Below are 16184 nucleotides of genomic sequence, written 5' to 3'. Positions count from 1 at the left end.
GAATACAGTACTAAAAGTTTCAACTGTTTGTATCGATGTGGCGGTTGGTGGGCAGCGAGATGGCGAAGCACAGGGCACACATATAACCACAGCAATGGCTCTTGATGTATCGGCACTTTACTTCTTCTTAGCGTCGCAATACTTTTCCATTTAGTGCCTATGGAATTTTGCCATGCTGTATAGGCATCGGAACGGCATACCCGAGGCTCAATGAAACTACGCCTTCCAGGAGAGCCTCCTCGATCCAGAACGTGTTGCTCAGACCAATGCCCAACTCCGACTACTACTGCTGAGCCCGTTATGCCGTGCAGTGCCCGTGTGCATTTTCCCGCGCTCGCCTGCCATCCACCTTTTACCGCTCCCCTACAGACAGGGTATTCACCCGAGGTTTTGCATTCTACATATCCTAATACCTTGCCTATGTATGGACCAGACGCACAATTACAATTTTAACATCTTACAATAGTTTCAATGTTTCATACATTTCAATTCTGGTATAATATTGCTTGAAATTTGACATAAACATGAATATTCATATCGAAAATTGTTTACAGTTTCTTTAACATAATGGCATGAAACAAAAAAGAAATGAAATCAGAACATCGATTACACTAATTTATCGAAAATCAGAAGAAAAAAATTATTATATGTACAATAGTACAGCGTTGTTGTTGTTACACATGCCCCTGTTTCCAGTAAATTTCACTAAATGCAGATTTGATGGGAACACTGAACTTTATTTTTATACAGGGGTTCTGAATCTTTGCATGAATGTGTCATCATAAAAGTTTATACCACAAACTCCCTTTCACTCACATTATAGAGGTCTATACTTTTTAGTATATCGAGAATATCTACCTATCATTTACGTAAGTACCTTTGGCACAGTCCATCCTCCTATCACAACATAATTTAAATAGCAAATTACTCATTATTATTAAATTTCTCAGTAAAATCAAATCAAATTTTAGAACACAAACACTTAACTACAGAAGCACATACAAATACCTATATATACTATAAAACAATTTGTTGCTGCTTGCATTGAATGGCAGTCCATTTCCTTATTTACTAATAAACACACAATACTATTTAGAAAAATCACTACATCTCTTTGCTGCCTATTATTCATATTTGGGCTGTACATTTCACATCATTTTATCACATCACCTGCACCACACTCACAATTTTCCTATGACTACTTATCTGCCCTCTTTGATTTTTTGGCAGTCCTTTATATTATGACTCATTTACTGCCCACTTTGGTTTTTGGCAGTCCCATCTTTTATCTGGCTTACAGCATTTGCTTTTTCTTTTCAGCCCTTTTCTCCATACATCTTTACATTTATAGTACATTTGGTAATCTGAAACTCACATAAGTACATTAACACACTGATATTGGTATACATATATTTACAAAGATTTGTTACATTTGGAATAAATTAGTTTCAGCATAAGATACAGCACATTTACCACAAATTGCTCTCTGAGTGTACTTGGGTCACTCACTCCTAGGAACATATAGTTTCAGGTCCACAAGATTTCTTACACCTAAAGGTCTTTTGGATTTTGGGTAGATCAGGTAGTAAGCATTATCGTGTGGAATGTTCTGTATTATATACGGTCCATTATAAATATATTTAAATTTGGAAATTTCATGGTTCAGTTCACTAGATTTTTCGTGGGTTTTTAAAAGAACATAATCTCCAATTTTAAATTTTGAAACTTTCAGATTTTTATCATGTCTTTTAGATCTAGATTCAGCTTTTTGCTTTGTCATTTTTCTAACAAAATCTTTCTTTTGACTCAACCCCAAGCTTGTACAAGGTGGAAACTCTAGTTTTTCCTCAATTAAACTTTTATTTCTGCTTCCTAACAAAATTTCTTCCGGAGGGAACCCTGTAGATTCATGATGTAAGGTGTTCATGACATTCTCAAAATCTGATATAAATCTACCCCAGGCTCTATGGTTATGACTGCAGTACATTCTACACAATCTCCTGATTTCTCGCATGTACCTTTCAACCGGGTTGCTAGCTGGGTGATATGCTGAGATATATTTAACCTCCACACCAATTTGCTCCATTCCTTCCTTCCAAATTTTGGATATAAACTGGGGTCCATTGTCAGATAGTACTGCCTTGGGTTTCCCGATGGTTCCGAAGTATTCGATCATCCTACTAAATACAGCTTTTGCTGTTGCCTTTTTCAAGGGGTATAATTTCACAAACTTTGAGAATACTTTCAAAATTACTAAAATATATGTACAATTTCCCGAAGTCTTTGGGAGGGGACCATACAAATCTACTGATAACAATTCTAGGGTGTCCTCAGGTAATGTACTTTGCACTGGACCTCTACTAGTTCTGTTCGGTACTTTGGCCCTTTGACAGACATCACAATACTTAATTCGTTCCTTTACCTTCTTACTGACACTACCAGCAATCACTACTACATAATACAATTTATCCAAACATTTCTTTGGCCCACTATGCCCCAATGCTAAATGAAAATAGTCTATGACATCAGTATCAAACTGGTGTGGCCAACATACTCTCCATTCCTCAGTGGCTAAATCTTTCCTCCTATATAAAATGCCTTTAAAGATTTTGTAATACTTCTTAATTTGAGGATACTGCACACTGTCAAAATTTACCTTCACAGATTTCCATGACGGATCCTCATTCTGATGGTATCTCATATTTTTACATATTTGCTCAATTTTCCTTCTTCCTGAAACCTCTTTCATATACCTTATCTGAAAAGTACCCTCTTCACCATTTTCATCGGGCACTTCACTCACACCATTAGGCCACATAATTCTAAGTACCCTTAACATAGCAAATCTCGTAATCAAATTGTTGCAGGTACAAAGCCCAACGAGTTAGCCTGCCATTAAGTAAATGACAATCTTTAAGAAAAGTTAAAGCTTTGTGGTCAGTATGTATGATGAGCTTATGGCCCCACAGATAATTTCTGAATTTCTTTAACCCCCATATAATGGCTAAAGCTTCCTTTTCCGATATAGTGTAGTTTCTCTCGTATTTTGTTAGAGTTCTACTTGCAAATGCGATAGTCCTGTGTTCGATTTCTTTGTCATCACAGATTTCTTGGAAAACTTCTATACCAATTCCATAAGCGCTGCTGTCAGTACTCATGTGGAAAGGTTTTGACAGTATGGAGTGATGCAAAATATTGTCATTCAAAAGTTCACTTTTTAAATTTTCAAAATCTCTCATGCACCCTTCAGTCCACACAAAAGCACTATTTTTCTTAAGTAGATTATTCAAATGAGGACTATTAAAAACTTGCCCCTTGACGAATTTTCTATAGAACCCACATAAACCTAAAAAGGCTTTCAACTGTTTTCTATTTCTAGGAGCTGGACATCCTGCTATTGCACTTAAGTAATAATGTGCCCCAGAAACTTTATTTCCGACTTCACGAATTCACATTTTTTCCACTTAAGTGTCATGCCCCCTGCTTGTAGAGCAACAAAAACTTTCTGCAATAATTCACAATGCTCTTGCCATTCTTCTGTAGCAATCAGTAAATCATCTACATAAATGGTTAGCCGGGAACTCAATTCTCTCCCTAATACAAAGTCCAGTGCCCTAATAAATACTGCCACAGAAGTGCTAAGCCCAAATGGCACTACTTTATACTGATAGCATTTCCCGGCGAATAGAAAAGCGGTATATTTACGGGATTCTTTGCTCAATGGAATTTGCCAGTATCCGGCGGTCATGTCCAGACTAGTTAAATACTTCACATTATAAAACTTTTGGAGCATTTCGTCCAGATTTTCAAGTCTGTCTATTTCCTTCTTTACAATTTTGTTCAAAGTCCTGGCATCAATAACTACTCTTACTCCCCCATCCCTTTTATTCACGATGATAAGGGGACTATTATATTCGCTGCTACTCCGTTCGATTACACCCCATTCTATCATTTTATCTATTTCCACTTGAGCAGCTTGCCTCTTTGACATGGGTACCGAAAACGGTCTTACAAAGAAAGGTTTATGCTCTATTGTCTCAATCTGGTATTCAAAGTTCTTAACTAGGCCAGGTTTGTCCGAAAATACGGTGCTATTACTTTCTAAAATATCAAGCAATTCTGTTTTCTGATCAGGAGATATCTCCTTCAAATTTTCCACAATTGCTTTAAAATCATGCCCCTGCTTGTCACTCTCATCTATTAACCTCTTGACATGGTACACCTCATACATGTTTGTCAAACCATCATTCCCTTGGTCGATCTCCAACAATAAAGAATCAATTTCTGAATCTAACACCTTCCCGTTTTCCTCAAATTTTAATTCCAAATTCATAGATGCATTATTAATTTTGACCACTTCCTGGCTACAATCAATAATAACCTTTTCTTTATCTAACCAATCTATCATTTCAGTACTCAAGTCTGGCATAACCAAAAAATCGTGTTCAAATTTTTGTCCTTTTATACTAAATTCAACCAAAATCTGGTTCTTTACTGGCTTGCTAGTCTTGCCAGTAGCACCAACAATTTTTACACCCGTCACTGACATAATTACTAGTCCAGGCTTATCACAAATGTGTTCGAAAAACGACTGGGAGATTGCACTTATCTGAGATCCCGTATCAAGAAGTACTTGCAATTTCACATTATAAATTTCAACTGGTATTAAAGTTTGTTTAACCGTCAAATGCTTTTCATTGTTGTAATCTTCCCTAAGCAAATCCGGGTCGACGATAACATCGTCCCAAGATATACTTTTGACATTCACATTACCTATATCTGGCGGTTTCTTTGGTTCCCGGAGCTCAAAGTCATTAATTACTTGAACTCTTTGTAAAATAGACCCTGAGTCGTCAGGTGGCTCTTTCTTTCTGTGTTCAGTCTCAACATCTGGGTTTTGTTTTGACACTTCATCATCGGTAGGTACAATATCGCAATTAGCTGTATTCCCATTATTTTCGCTAGTACCAAAATACTCGTCATCTGAACTATCGTCCGAATCCGACCATTCTGGATCGCTTTCAGGTTCTAACAATAAAGCTTTTCTGAGACAGGCGCTAAGTTCTTCCTCTGCATTTTCATCAGGCTTTGATTTTGACTCAGTATCCTCTTTTGACAAAACGGCCTCATTATCAGCTTTACTCACATCCACTGTTACTTCATATTTAGTGTGATCCTTGTGGACTTCAATTACTTTTAGGTAATTATCCACCTCTTCCCCACGGTGCCTTTCGGTAGCAGCTTGTACTGTTGGCGGATTGTTAACAGAAGTTACTTCCTCGTCAGTGCTTAGGATTTCATCCTCCAATTCCTTCCTATCTTCAACCTTCGTCCTGTCGGCAGCACGCGTACTTTGTGCGGCGCTATTTACTCTCTCCTCTTCAAATTTGGGCCATGTCACCTTATCGACGTCCCTATTATTTCCCTTTTCACTAATTAACCTCCTTGCCTCATATTCCTTCTTAAAATCCTCCCACTCACATTGCTAGAGGCTCTTGTACAGATCGTCGATCTGCACACGCCAATCAGTTACTTCTGCTAATTCATTCTCGCCATTTACTTCATTGCTAACACTGCTAACCGCACCTCTCTGTGTATCCATTGTTTTATCTACTATTTCCTTCGCCACGGAATTACCACTCGTAATGTATTCACCAGTTCTTACGGCAATGTTCGTACCTAATGCTGCCGCATTGCTAGCAGCTTCTCTCTGAACAGCTGTTCTGCTAGGCTGGGCCGTTGCCCTCTGATGCTCCACTCGCCTGTTAACATGTAGCACTCTGCGCAGCGAAGATGAGTCATCTGCGCTCTCACCTGATGCTTGTTTCGCGACACCACGTTGCGTTGTTCCACGCCTGTCTCTAAGCTGTCTCACAACTTTACTGTCAGTCCGGTAACATTTCTTAAATCGGGGCCGGTATGTTCTGTCCGCTTCCGTTTGGCCCGCAACGTTCGCGGAAATCAGTTTCCCACATCGTTATTATTTTGCGCGGTGTACCCTCTACCGCGACCTAGATAACTCCCTCTTCCTCTGCCTCTACCTCTTCCTCTCTGTATCACGTTGACGCGAAACCCATCGCCGTCATATCTCTCGTCATTATTGCGAATATTTCTGTTACCAAAATTCTGATTATTGGCACGACTTTCGCGCCAATGGTCTTCGTATTCGACCCTCTTGAGAAATGCTTGGAAGCTACGATGATTGCTTCCCACGTATCTCTTCGAATCTTCCGGAAGCTTTCTATATAGCTCCCATATGATTTCAGAATCGGATCTTCTCCCTCTTAAATGTGTCAATTTTCGGTACCAATATTCGCAGAAATCTTTCAAAGAATTCCTGCCCCTGTAATCATGAAGCTTGGCCATGATAAACTCGCGCCACAAATGATCCTGTTTTTGTTCGGACCAATATTCTTCCGTAAACTTTTGTTTAAAGTCTTCAACGTCATTTGTTCAGTATTCAAGTTAATTCCCCAGCGCTTAGCGTCATCTGCTAAGGCGCTAATTACTACTTTTATCTTATCCTGACCAGACAAGTGTTCAGGAAACATTCTCTCGCAATTTTTGATGAAATCCAACGGATGCCATCCATTATGTTTCTTGGCGGGATCGAAGCGTTCCTCACCTTCCAACAGCTTCGTAAGTGGTGTGCCATTACAGGCAACACCAGGCCTATTTTTGATTTTACTCTCGAGATCTAAAATTTTGCCTTGAATTTTCGATGTATTTTGTTCACACTTTTGTACACATCCGGAAACTTTCTCGCCTAAATCTCTTTCAGTGTGTGAAACTGCCTTTTTCAACTGCGAGATTCCGTGTTGACATTCGTTTACGATCTCAGTTTTAAGACCGAAAACTTTTTCGTCTACTTTTGTTTCAACCAGAGGCTCTACTTTCTCTTGGATGTTGAGAATTTCAACATCAAACCTACTGTTAATGTTGTCAATTTCCCCCTGCATAGTATCCATATTTTTATTACTTGTGTCAATTTCAAATTTCATAGTATTTACTACAGAGCTTAAATTACCCACTTTTTGTTCTACCTGTTCTATTTGTTTACTAATTTTAATTCCTTGTTCTTCGACATGTGTTTAAGTTGATCAATGTGTGTTTTAAGCTGATCATTCTGTGTTTTGAGCTGATTACTTTGTGTTTTAAGCTGCTCGTCAACGTGTCTTTTAAGCTGACTAACCTGATTACTGACTTGTCTTTGAAGCTGATCATTCTGTGTTTTGAGCTGCTCGCTCTGTCCTGCAATTTGTTTGGTTAATTGTTCAAATAAATCGTTCATGCTTAAAATTTTCACACTGTTTTGTTCTACGGAATCGGTGTGTTCCGATCCTACATCAAAATTTTCTTTCGATTCTTTCTTTATCTGTGGAGAATCAAACATCTCAGTGGATTCGTTCACATACCCACTATCATCTTCAAAGTCATCCTCTACTTCCTGTTTTATTCCTTGCTGTGTTCGAGGCAATCTCGACATTTCAATCTGTTCTTTAACATGTTCGTGATATTGTATGTACGCCAATTGTCTTCCTCTAACGCCATCTGTTATCTGGCCGCGCAAACTCCTGTTATTACCAGCCGCATTTTCCACTACGCTCGGCACATCTACTGTGTCTACGTTCCTGTCCATACTGAATGCAAATTACACCTCTCCACCGTACTTGACGTTCACTGCTATTTACTTTACTGACTAATATTGCAATTCGTGCCACTGAACATCCACTATTCGGTATTCACGTTAATTTGTGACCGACAACAACTGGATGTCCTGTCACCGGGAGCCACTTGTAACATGCGCTTGGGGCACACGATACTCATTAAAGCCTGTACTATGGTAAGTTGACGGGCTTCACCTTATGAGAAAGGATTTTTGTATAGAAATTGACCGCGTGTACCTGAATGGAGGCAAATCAGACTTACACCCACTCGGTAATAACAATGATATGTCAAGCAAGTCCGAAATGCAACTACACGTCAGGACGGACAAGAAACAACACAGAAGATGCTACCAATTTGTTAATTCTATGGTCGCCAGCCTAATTAGGCATTAACTGAGTTTCTTCCCTGTACAAGTTGATGTACGTTCATGCAAAACCACCCGTAATAACACTGCATAATATGGTAAATTTTAGAACCAGAAAATCTACTGAACTTATAATTTCACTTTCTGTACTAATATGGATAAACCATAAATACATAACATTACACTATAATGTTTACTACAAAACTTTGTACTGTCTATTGATCTGATTAAAATCGGGCATAGGTTATCCTAGAAATAGCACTTTCGAAACACACACACAATGTCAATTTTGATAAAGGTAAAACACTGATAAATTTTGGTTTCTATTTTGGCTTTGACTTTGCTGGTAAAATCAGTTTAGAACAGTTCAGAATTCAAATGAAAAAAAAGGGGGGGACCCTGAAACTGTTATGATCACTGTATAAAAAAAAATTTTATTACTGAAATCATTGTGTGCTCAAGATTTCCAATATATGAGTTACTGCTCTTTTTATCTTATTTCCTGCTCATTTAAATACCATTATATCTGTCTCGAAATAATTAAACTTCATTACTAAATCAATATCAAAATTATCTTCCAACTTTGTCAGACCTTTGTTATTCGTCTATTGGTTCATTAACAAAAAAGTTCTTTAAACATCATTCTAACATAGCTAGGTCTGCCGGTAATTATTATTAACATAAACTTTAATTCTTCATTTCGGGACACTCAGATTGCACAACATTTGGAAAGGACCCTGTCTAGGTTAGTTGTGAGGATAATTAAATGATAGGATAGTTCTGGTAAAATTTAAGTTGTTATTGAACAGTATGGAACAAAAGTAACACTGGTCCACACGAATACAGTACTAAAAGTTTCAACTGTTTGTATCGATGTGGCGGTTGGTGGGCAGCGAGATGGCGAAGCACAGGGCACACATATAACCACAGCAATGGCTCTTGATGTATCGGCACTTTACTTCTTCTTAGCGTCGCAATACTTTTCCATTTAGTGCCTATGGAATTTTGCCATGCTGTATAGGCGTCGGAACGGCATATCCGAGGCTCAATGAAACTACGTCTTCCAGGAGAGCCTCCTCGATCCAGAACGTGTTGCTCAGACCAATGCCCAACTCCGACTACTACTGCTGAGCCCGTTATGCCGTGCAGTGCCCGTGTGCATTTTCCCGCGCTCGCCTGCCATCCACCTTTTACCGCTCCCCTACAGACAGGGTATTCACCCGAGGTTTTGCATTCTACATATCCTAATACCTTGCCTTTGTATGGACCAGACGCACAATTACAATTTTAACATCTTACAATAGTTTCAACGTTTCTTACATTTCAATTCTGTTATAATATTGCTTGAAATTTAACATAAACATGAATATTCATATCGAAAATTGTTTACAGTTTCTTTAACATAATGGCATGAAACAAAAAAGAAATGAAATCAGAACATCGATTACACTAATTTATCGAAAATCAGAAGAAAAAATTATTATATGTACAATAGTACAGCGTTGTTGTTGTTACAGGCTATGTAAGACGTATGCTTTGCCGGCGATGGGCGAGGCATGACAGAATCTCTGACCAGAGAGTAGTTTATCGTTAGTTGTTGCCTGTCGCTAGTCTGCACTTGACTGCGCGAGCCGACAGTAGTAGTCGGTCGGCTTTAGTAGCGAGTCGGTAGTAGTCTGGTGTAGTCTGCGTGAGTCGGCGGGAGTCGGCATGCGTGGCTGTGTGCTCTGCTCACGACTCTGGTCAGGATTCTGGAGGATGAGTATTGTTGTAGAAGGTAAAGAAGCAGCCTTGCACATATTTGATAATGTATGTTAATTGTAATTTAATTTGTTCAAAGAAATGCCCCAATAATAACTTTTATAATATAAAGTAACACTTTTAAAGAAAAGCATTCATTTCAATTTAAAGAATTTTTCCAATGCATTATCATTGCATCCAAGAATCAAAAAAAAAAATATATATATATATATATATATATATATATATATATATATATATATATATATATATATATATATACGCCAGCATTGCACGAGGCTGTGTCGAAAAATGACTAATTAAGAGCAGATATAATTCGCAGTTTTATTTAGGTAAGAATTCTTGCTTTTGTTATTCAGAATACAGGGCCGAAGGTCAGCGCTGCTGTCCTTATAAATTTATCAGGTTACTAAACTTTTTTATTATTTTTGGTGTTTAGGAATTTTTCTGTTTTGAACTTGACATTAAATGAGAAAAGAATTTTGTGGGAATATTAAGTGTGAATGCATTTCTGCACACAGACAATAAATGTGAGCCAATTTTGTTCAGAGGTTACAATATTAGAAAACTCCATTTAATTATTATTCTTTGGGCAGGCTACACCTAGCACACATTTTTTATTTAACAATATTTTGTGGGGAGTTTACATTTGGCTCCATTTTCATTTTTTATTTAACAATTTTTGTGCGGAGGTTACATTTGGCTCATTTTCATTATTATATTTAATACTTTTATTTTTCTGCTGGGAGGTTACAAACTCCAAATAGTAGTATGTAACACGGCGACGTGTAACGTAACTAAGCCGGTGCGCGAGAAACAGCGTGCTGTAATCTAGCTTCTTACTGCGAAAAACGTGCCTCCTGTCGAAATCCATAACAGAATGAAAGCTGCGTACGGCGGTGATTGTATCGTCGTCAGCACTGTGCAACGTTGGACTGTTCGTGCTCATAATGAAGGAAACGATTCTGCTAACATCAGCGTGTGTAACAGAGGATCACCAACGCCAAAAACGCTCAAGACAGTGCCATCAGCATGTGAAGTCATGCTCACAGCGTTCTGGGGTGTCCAAGGTATTTTACGTTTGAAATTCATGCCTAAAGACACCACCATAAACTCTGCAAGGTACTGTGTGACCCCAAAAAACGAAAAACACGAATCAGAAGACTTCGCTCACACAAGAAGACCCTCGTCTTCAGAATGACCGTGGCAGACAAAACACGAGCGCTGCGACATTTGTAACAGTCCGACGGCTTGGGCCCACTGTCATCGATCACTCCCCACACAGACCCAATTTGGGCCCACCCGATTTTCATCTGTTTCCAAAACTTAAAGAACACTTTCGAGGACTTCACTTTGATAATGATGCAGTGTTGCAAGCTGGGATGATGTTGTGGCTCCATCAATAGCGGAATATACGATGGTTGTCCAGAAAGTAAGTTCCAATCGGTCGCGGAATGGAAACCACAGTGAAAAACAGAAACGTTTTATTTGCGACAGTTATGTACACCTTCCACCTACTTCTCTACATAGTCGCCACTCCAACTTCGAGTTTTGTCGTAGTGTTGTATCAACTTTCCAATATCCTCGTCATAGAAAGCAGCCGCCTGTGCTTTCGGCCAATTATCTGCACTGGTCTGCAGCTCGTTGTCTGTGGCAAAATGTTGTCTTCATAGCCACCGGTTCTTGTGAGCAGAGATGAGACTCAGAGGGAGCCAATTACTGACTGTATTGTGGGTGATCAAACACCTCTCATCGGTAACGCTGCAGGAGCGTCTTCATTGCCCCTGCAGTGTACGACCGAGAATTGGCATGAAGAAGGAACTGCTTGCCAGTTGTGTTATGTGGACTGCATGACACAGGCGAAATCTCTAACCAGGCCCTCATATTTGGTGGGAGACGCTATGCCCTACACTTATTTACATGCTCACTGTTTAATTAAAACTGAAAGGAGCGATGCGACACGATTGACGGGCATACTAGAGACACTGCCCAACACATCTGTGCAAATCTTTGCCGGATTTTCCCAGTGGTTTCCATTTCGCGACTGATCGGAACTTACTTTCTGGACAACGCTTGTATTATATCAAAGAAGTGAATAACATCTCCAGCTTCAAAAGTCAGTTAGCAACATGTCTACTAAAGCAACAATAACGATTACTGTTGTCCCTGTATGCACTTGTTATCGCTGCACACCCTTCTTTCCAACCAGATCTTTTCCATTTCCGAGTATTCTTAACTGGTGAAGCCTCCCTAAATTCCCTTTCCCCAGAACTCGCTGTCAGAAAACATCTATTTTCTACACCTACAAATTCTTTCTGTATCTCAGTCTCTATGGAGACTCAAATCATTTCAGTGCTGCAAGGAATGTGCAAACGAAAATATGCGAAACGTTGAAACAACCAAACCGGCTGAAATTGGCATATTCCGCTTTGGGATAACGTAGTGAGACGTCTGAAGATGCAGATGTAGTCACCTCTTCTTTAAAAAAAGTCGATGCTATGTTCCCAGAACAAAGGTGATGCTCACCGTCTCTTTCGATGCCTGAGGTCCGATACTCATCAAACTCCTCGACCACGGAAAACCATGAACACTGATGTGTACTGTGAGACACTCCGTAGCCTACGCATCTCCATCAAGAGCAAACGGCCTGAGCTGGTCACGGAGGGCGTGATACTGCTGCACGACAATGCGTGTCAGCATGTATCCAAGGACACACAAAATGCGATAGCCAAGTTCAAGTCGGAGCAGCCTGAGCTTCCTCCCTGCAGGCCGACCATGTCGCCCTGCGACTTCCATTATTCCTCTAAAAAAACGATCTCAAAATGAAGGGCTGCGGTCCGGACGACGAACGGAAGGACATAATGGAGGACTGGCTCCTATCACAGTCACAGGAATTCTGGGAAAGAGAAACTCTTCGGCTTTTGAAACAGTGCTATAGTTGTGCTCAGGTCTCTGGTGATTATTTATGAATAGAGACTTCAATTATACCCACAGTATTGTTTTGTACCTATCATTTTAAACTACCGTCGTTATTCTCGTATTAAAATTGTCATATCTGAGGTACCTATGATGTAAAAAAGGTACTGTACGTGTGTAACCCTGATCCACTGTAAAGAGGGCCCTTAGCCCCTAACCAGAGCAGGTTAAACAAATAAATAAAACATTGACGGTATCAACAAAATGGTATCTCGTTAGGCGAAACGTGTTCATTGCCAGGGTGCCTATGTTGAGAAACAAGTAGACTGCCGGAACTCTTTTAGAGGTTTCCAATTCACTCAAGATTTATCGTTTCAACAGTGCATAAGAAGTGCATGAATTGATTACATTTACGAATCAATAGCAAAAGCGGTTCTGAGGTCCCAAGTAACGTCCCACGCTGAAACACCCATATTATGCTATGTAGCCTCCTTCCACGAGCGGCAATGCAAGCGCTGACTCTAGCATCGATCGCAAAGCATTCTCTCCAAAAACGACAAAGGTGAACGAAAGTTGTAGCTTATCGGACTCCACACCATAATGCCTAGCGGCGAAGGGGAGGAGGAGGGGGGGGGGAGTAGCATGTCAGACGAATGCACTCTACGAGATGTAGATCACCAGGTCTACGCAATAATCGCGAAGGTCATGACTTGCGTGCAGGCAGAATCTTCTTTCATCACCCTTGTCCACGGCGCACTTGAACCGTGCACGTCGATGTGGCGGGAGTGGAAAATGGGTTAGAGGTGTGCATGGTCGTAGTCCCACTGCTAATAACTATTTCGCAACAGTTTGTGTTCACACTTCTACGCCTACAAGCTCTCTTGTCTGTGCTGTGGTAGATGTACGATCCGCCATTGCTGCCTTACAATACAACGATCCTGACAGGTGTCTGTGCTCCGTGGACACCGGGAACGTCGTCTACGTGTGTGATAATGTTCACATGACCACTGATAACAGCATCGTTGCACAGCTGATGCAGCACGTCCAACTTGTGTGGCAATTCTCCGAAAGGGCAATCCCGCCGTTCGGTATGTCACAATTTGACCCCTTTCAAACTCGCTCAGTTGGCTGTAGGAAGCACGAGTACGTTTCTGTGGCATCGTTGCTGCTTGCTTCACATCTCTGTTGGAGGGTAGACACACATGGCCCTCTCGTAGCTAAGCCACAACGTTATCTGTTGGTGGACGACGTTGAAACGTATTCCTTATTCGGCGTTAATACTTAAGTGCAATACATAAACTCTATCAACGATAAACTTTTGTAGGGAAGGGAAGGGATAATATAACAGTGTAAGTAGGCTGTTTAGGTTTTTATGTTGGTAACGCCGCGTAGCGCTCTGTATGAAAATCGCTGACTGCGCTGTGCGCAGTCTGTGGCTGGTTGGACCCATCGTTGGAATATTTGTTTGTGTAGTGTTGGACAGTTGGATTTGAACAGCGCGTACCGTTGGGTAGTTGGAGGTGAGCCGCCAGCAGTGGTGGATGTGGGGAGACAGATACCAGAGTTTTAAGAGGTTACTATGATCGGACGATCTGGACGTGTGTCCGTCTGAAAAAGGAAATTTGTAAGACTGGATGTCATGAACTGATATATATATATATATATATATATATATATATATATATATATATATATATATATATATAATGACTTTTGAACACTATTAAGGGAAATACATTGTGTGGTGTCACCGCCAGACACCACACTTGCTAGGTGGTAGTTTTAAATCGACCGCGGTCCATTAGTACATGTCGGACCCGCGTGTCGCCACCGTGTGATCGCAGACCGAGCGCCACCACAAGGCAGGTCTCGAGAGACGGACTAGCACTCGCCCCAGTTGTACGGACGACTTTGCTAGCGACTACACTGACGAAGCCTCGCTCCTTTGCCGAGCAGATAGTTAGAATAGCCTTCAGCTAAGTCCATGGCTACGACCTAGCAAGGCGCCATTAGCCTTACATAGCAATTGATACTTATCGTATAAAGCATGTCTCATCAAGAACGATGTATACAACAAGGATGGATTAGAGTTAAGTATTCCAAAAGCTACGTACTTTTATTTATAGCATTCATTACGTATCCTGTTTCAGACCTCACGCCATCCTTCGTGTGTTTATAGCGTGCATTGCGGTCCCCTCAAATCACACTGTGTCGGCACTTCTGTCGACACATCACATTGTTTGTTCTCTATCAAAATCTTTCATTTGCTAACTATGCCTGTCAGTAGTTAGTACCTTCAGTAGTTAGGATCTCTTATTTAGCTGGCAGTATTGGCGCTCGCTGTGTTGCAGTAGTTCGAGTAACGAAGATTTTTGTGAGGTAAGTGATTCATGAAAGGTATAGGTACTGTTAGTCAGAGCCATTCTTTTGGAGGGATTATTGAAAGTCAGATTGCGTTGCGCTTAAAATATTGTGTGTCAGTTTAGTGATGATCTGAATAAGTAAAGAGAGAACTGTCTGAGTAAGTTCAGTTTTGCTCTGCTGATTGAAAATCAAATAACGCAAGAGTTTTTCCAGCACTGTCATTCTTTACATACAAAGGGGAAGTTTCAATACGACCACTTAAGTTTTCAATTACTGGGTGGCTGTAATTAAAGTACAGCCATCCACGGAGGTCCACTGTGGACTGTAATTATCGGATGGCAGCGCAACTTGGGAGATATGCTAGTGCGGCAGTGCGGAAGCGATTTACGCTGGAAAACAAACTGATTCCATCTGTGACCACCAGGTACAAATCTGGCACAGTATACATTATAGCTATCGAGAAGACAGACCGTGCGCTGTTAGTGAAACTGTTTCAATGGCTCTGAGCACTATGGGACTCAACATCTGAGGTCATCAGTCCCCCTAGAACTTAGAACTACCTAAACCTAACTAACCTAAGGACATCATACACATCAATGCCCGAAGCAGGATTCGAACCTGCGACCGTAGCGGTCACGCGGTTCCAAACTGAAGCGCCTAGAACCGCATGGCCACACTGGCCGGCGAAACTGTTTCATCGGAACACAGCAATTACAGTGCTGCATTGTGATAGTATCGACGTCATAAAGGCCTGAGCAGAAGTCCAATGTCATGAAATGGTTTAAAGAAGGTAATAATGAAAACGTGAATGAGTTTGGTGTAGCACCTGGAAGAGGGAGGCTTCCTATTCTGGTGGAAGTTATTGACGAGGTTGATGTGGCTGTAACTGACCATGAAGCAAGTGCCCTGGGTTATGTTAGTGCTGGCGCAGTGTCACGAGAATTGTCCATCCCATGGAGAGTTTTGAGGTCCATTTTACACCGGTACCCGTACGAGATACAGACAGTGCAGCAACTGGAACCTCATGATCCGCAGCAACGTCCCGAATCTGCTCCTCGGTTTCTGGCACGGTTCGAAGTTGATCATATGAGCCCACGTAATGTTCTATGGA

Source organism: Schistocerca piceifrons, chromosome 6 (assembly GCF_021461385.2).
Source record: "Schistocerca piceifrons isolate TAMUIC-IGC-003096 chromosome 6, iqSchPice1.1, whole genome shotgun sequence".
Lineage (NCBI taxonomy): Eukaryota > Metazoa > Arthropoda > Insecta > Orthoptera > Acrididae > Schistocerca > Schistocerca piceifrons.
This window is presented reverse-complemented; position numbering follows the sequence as displayed.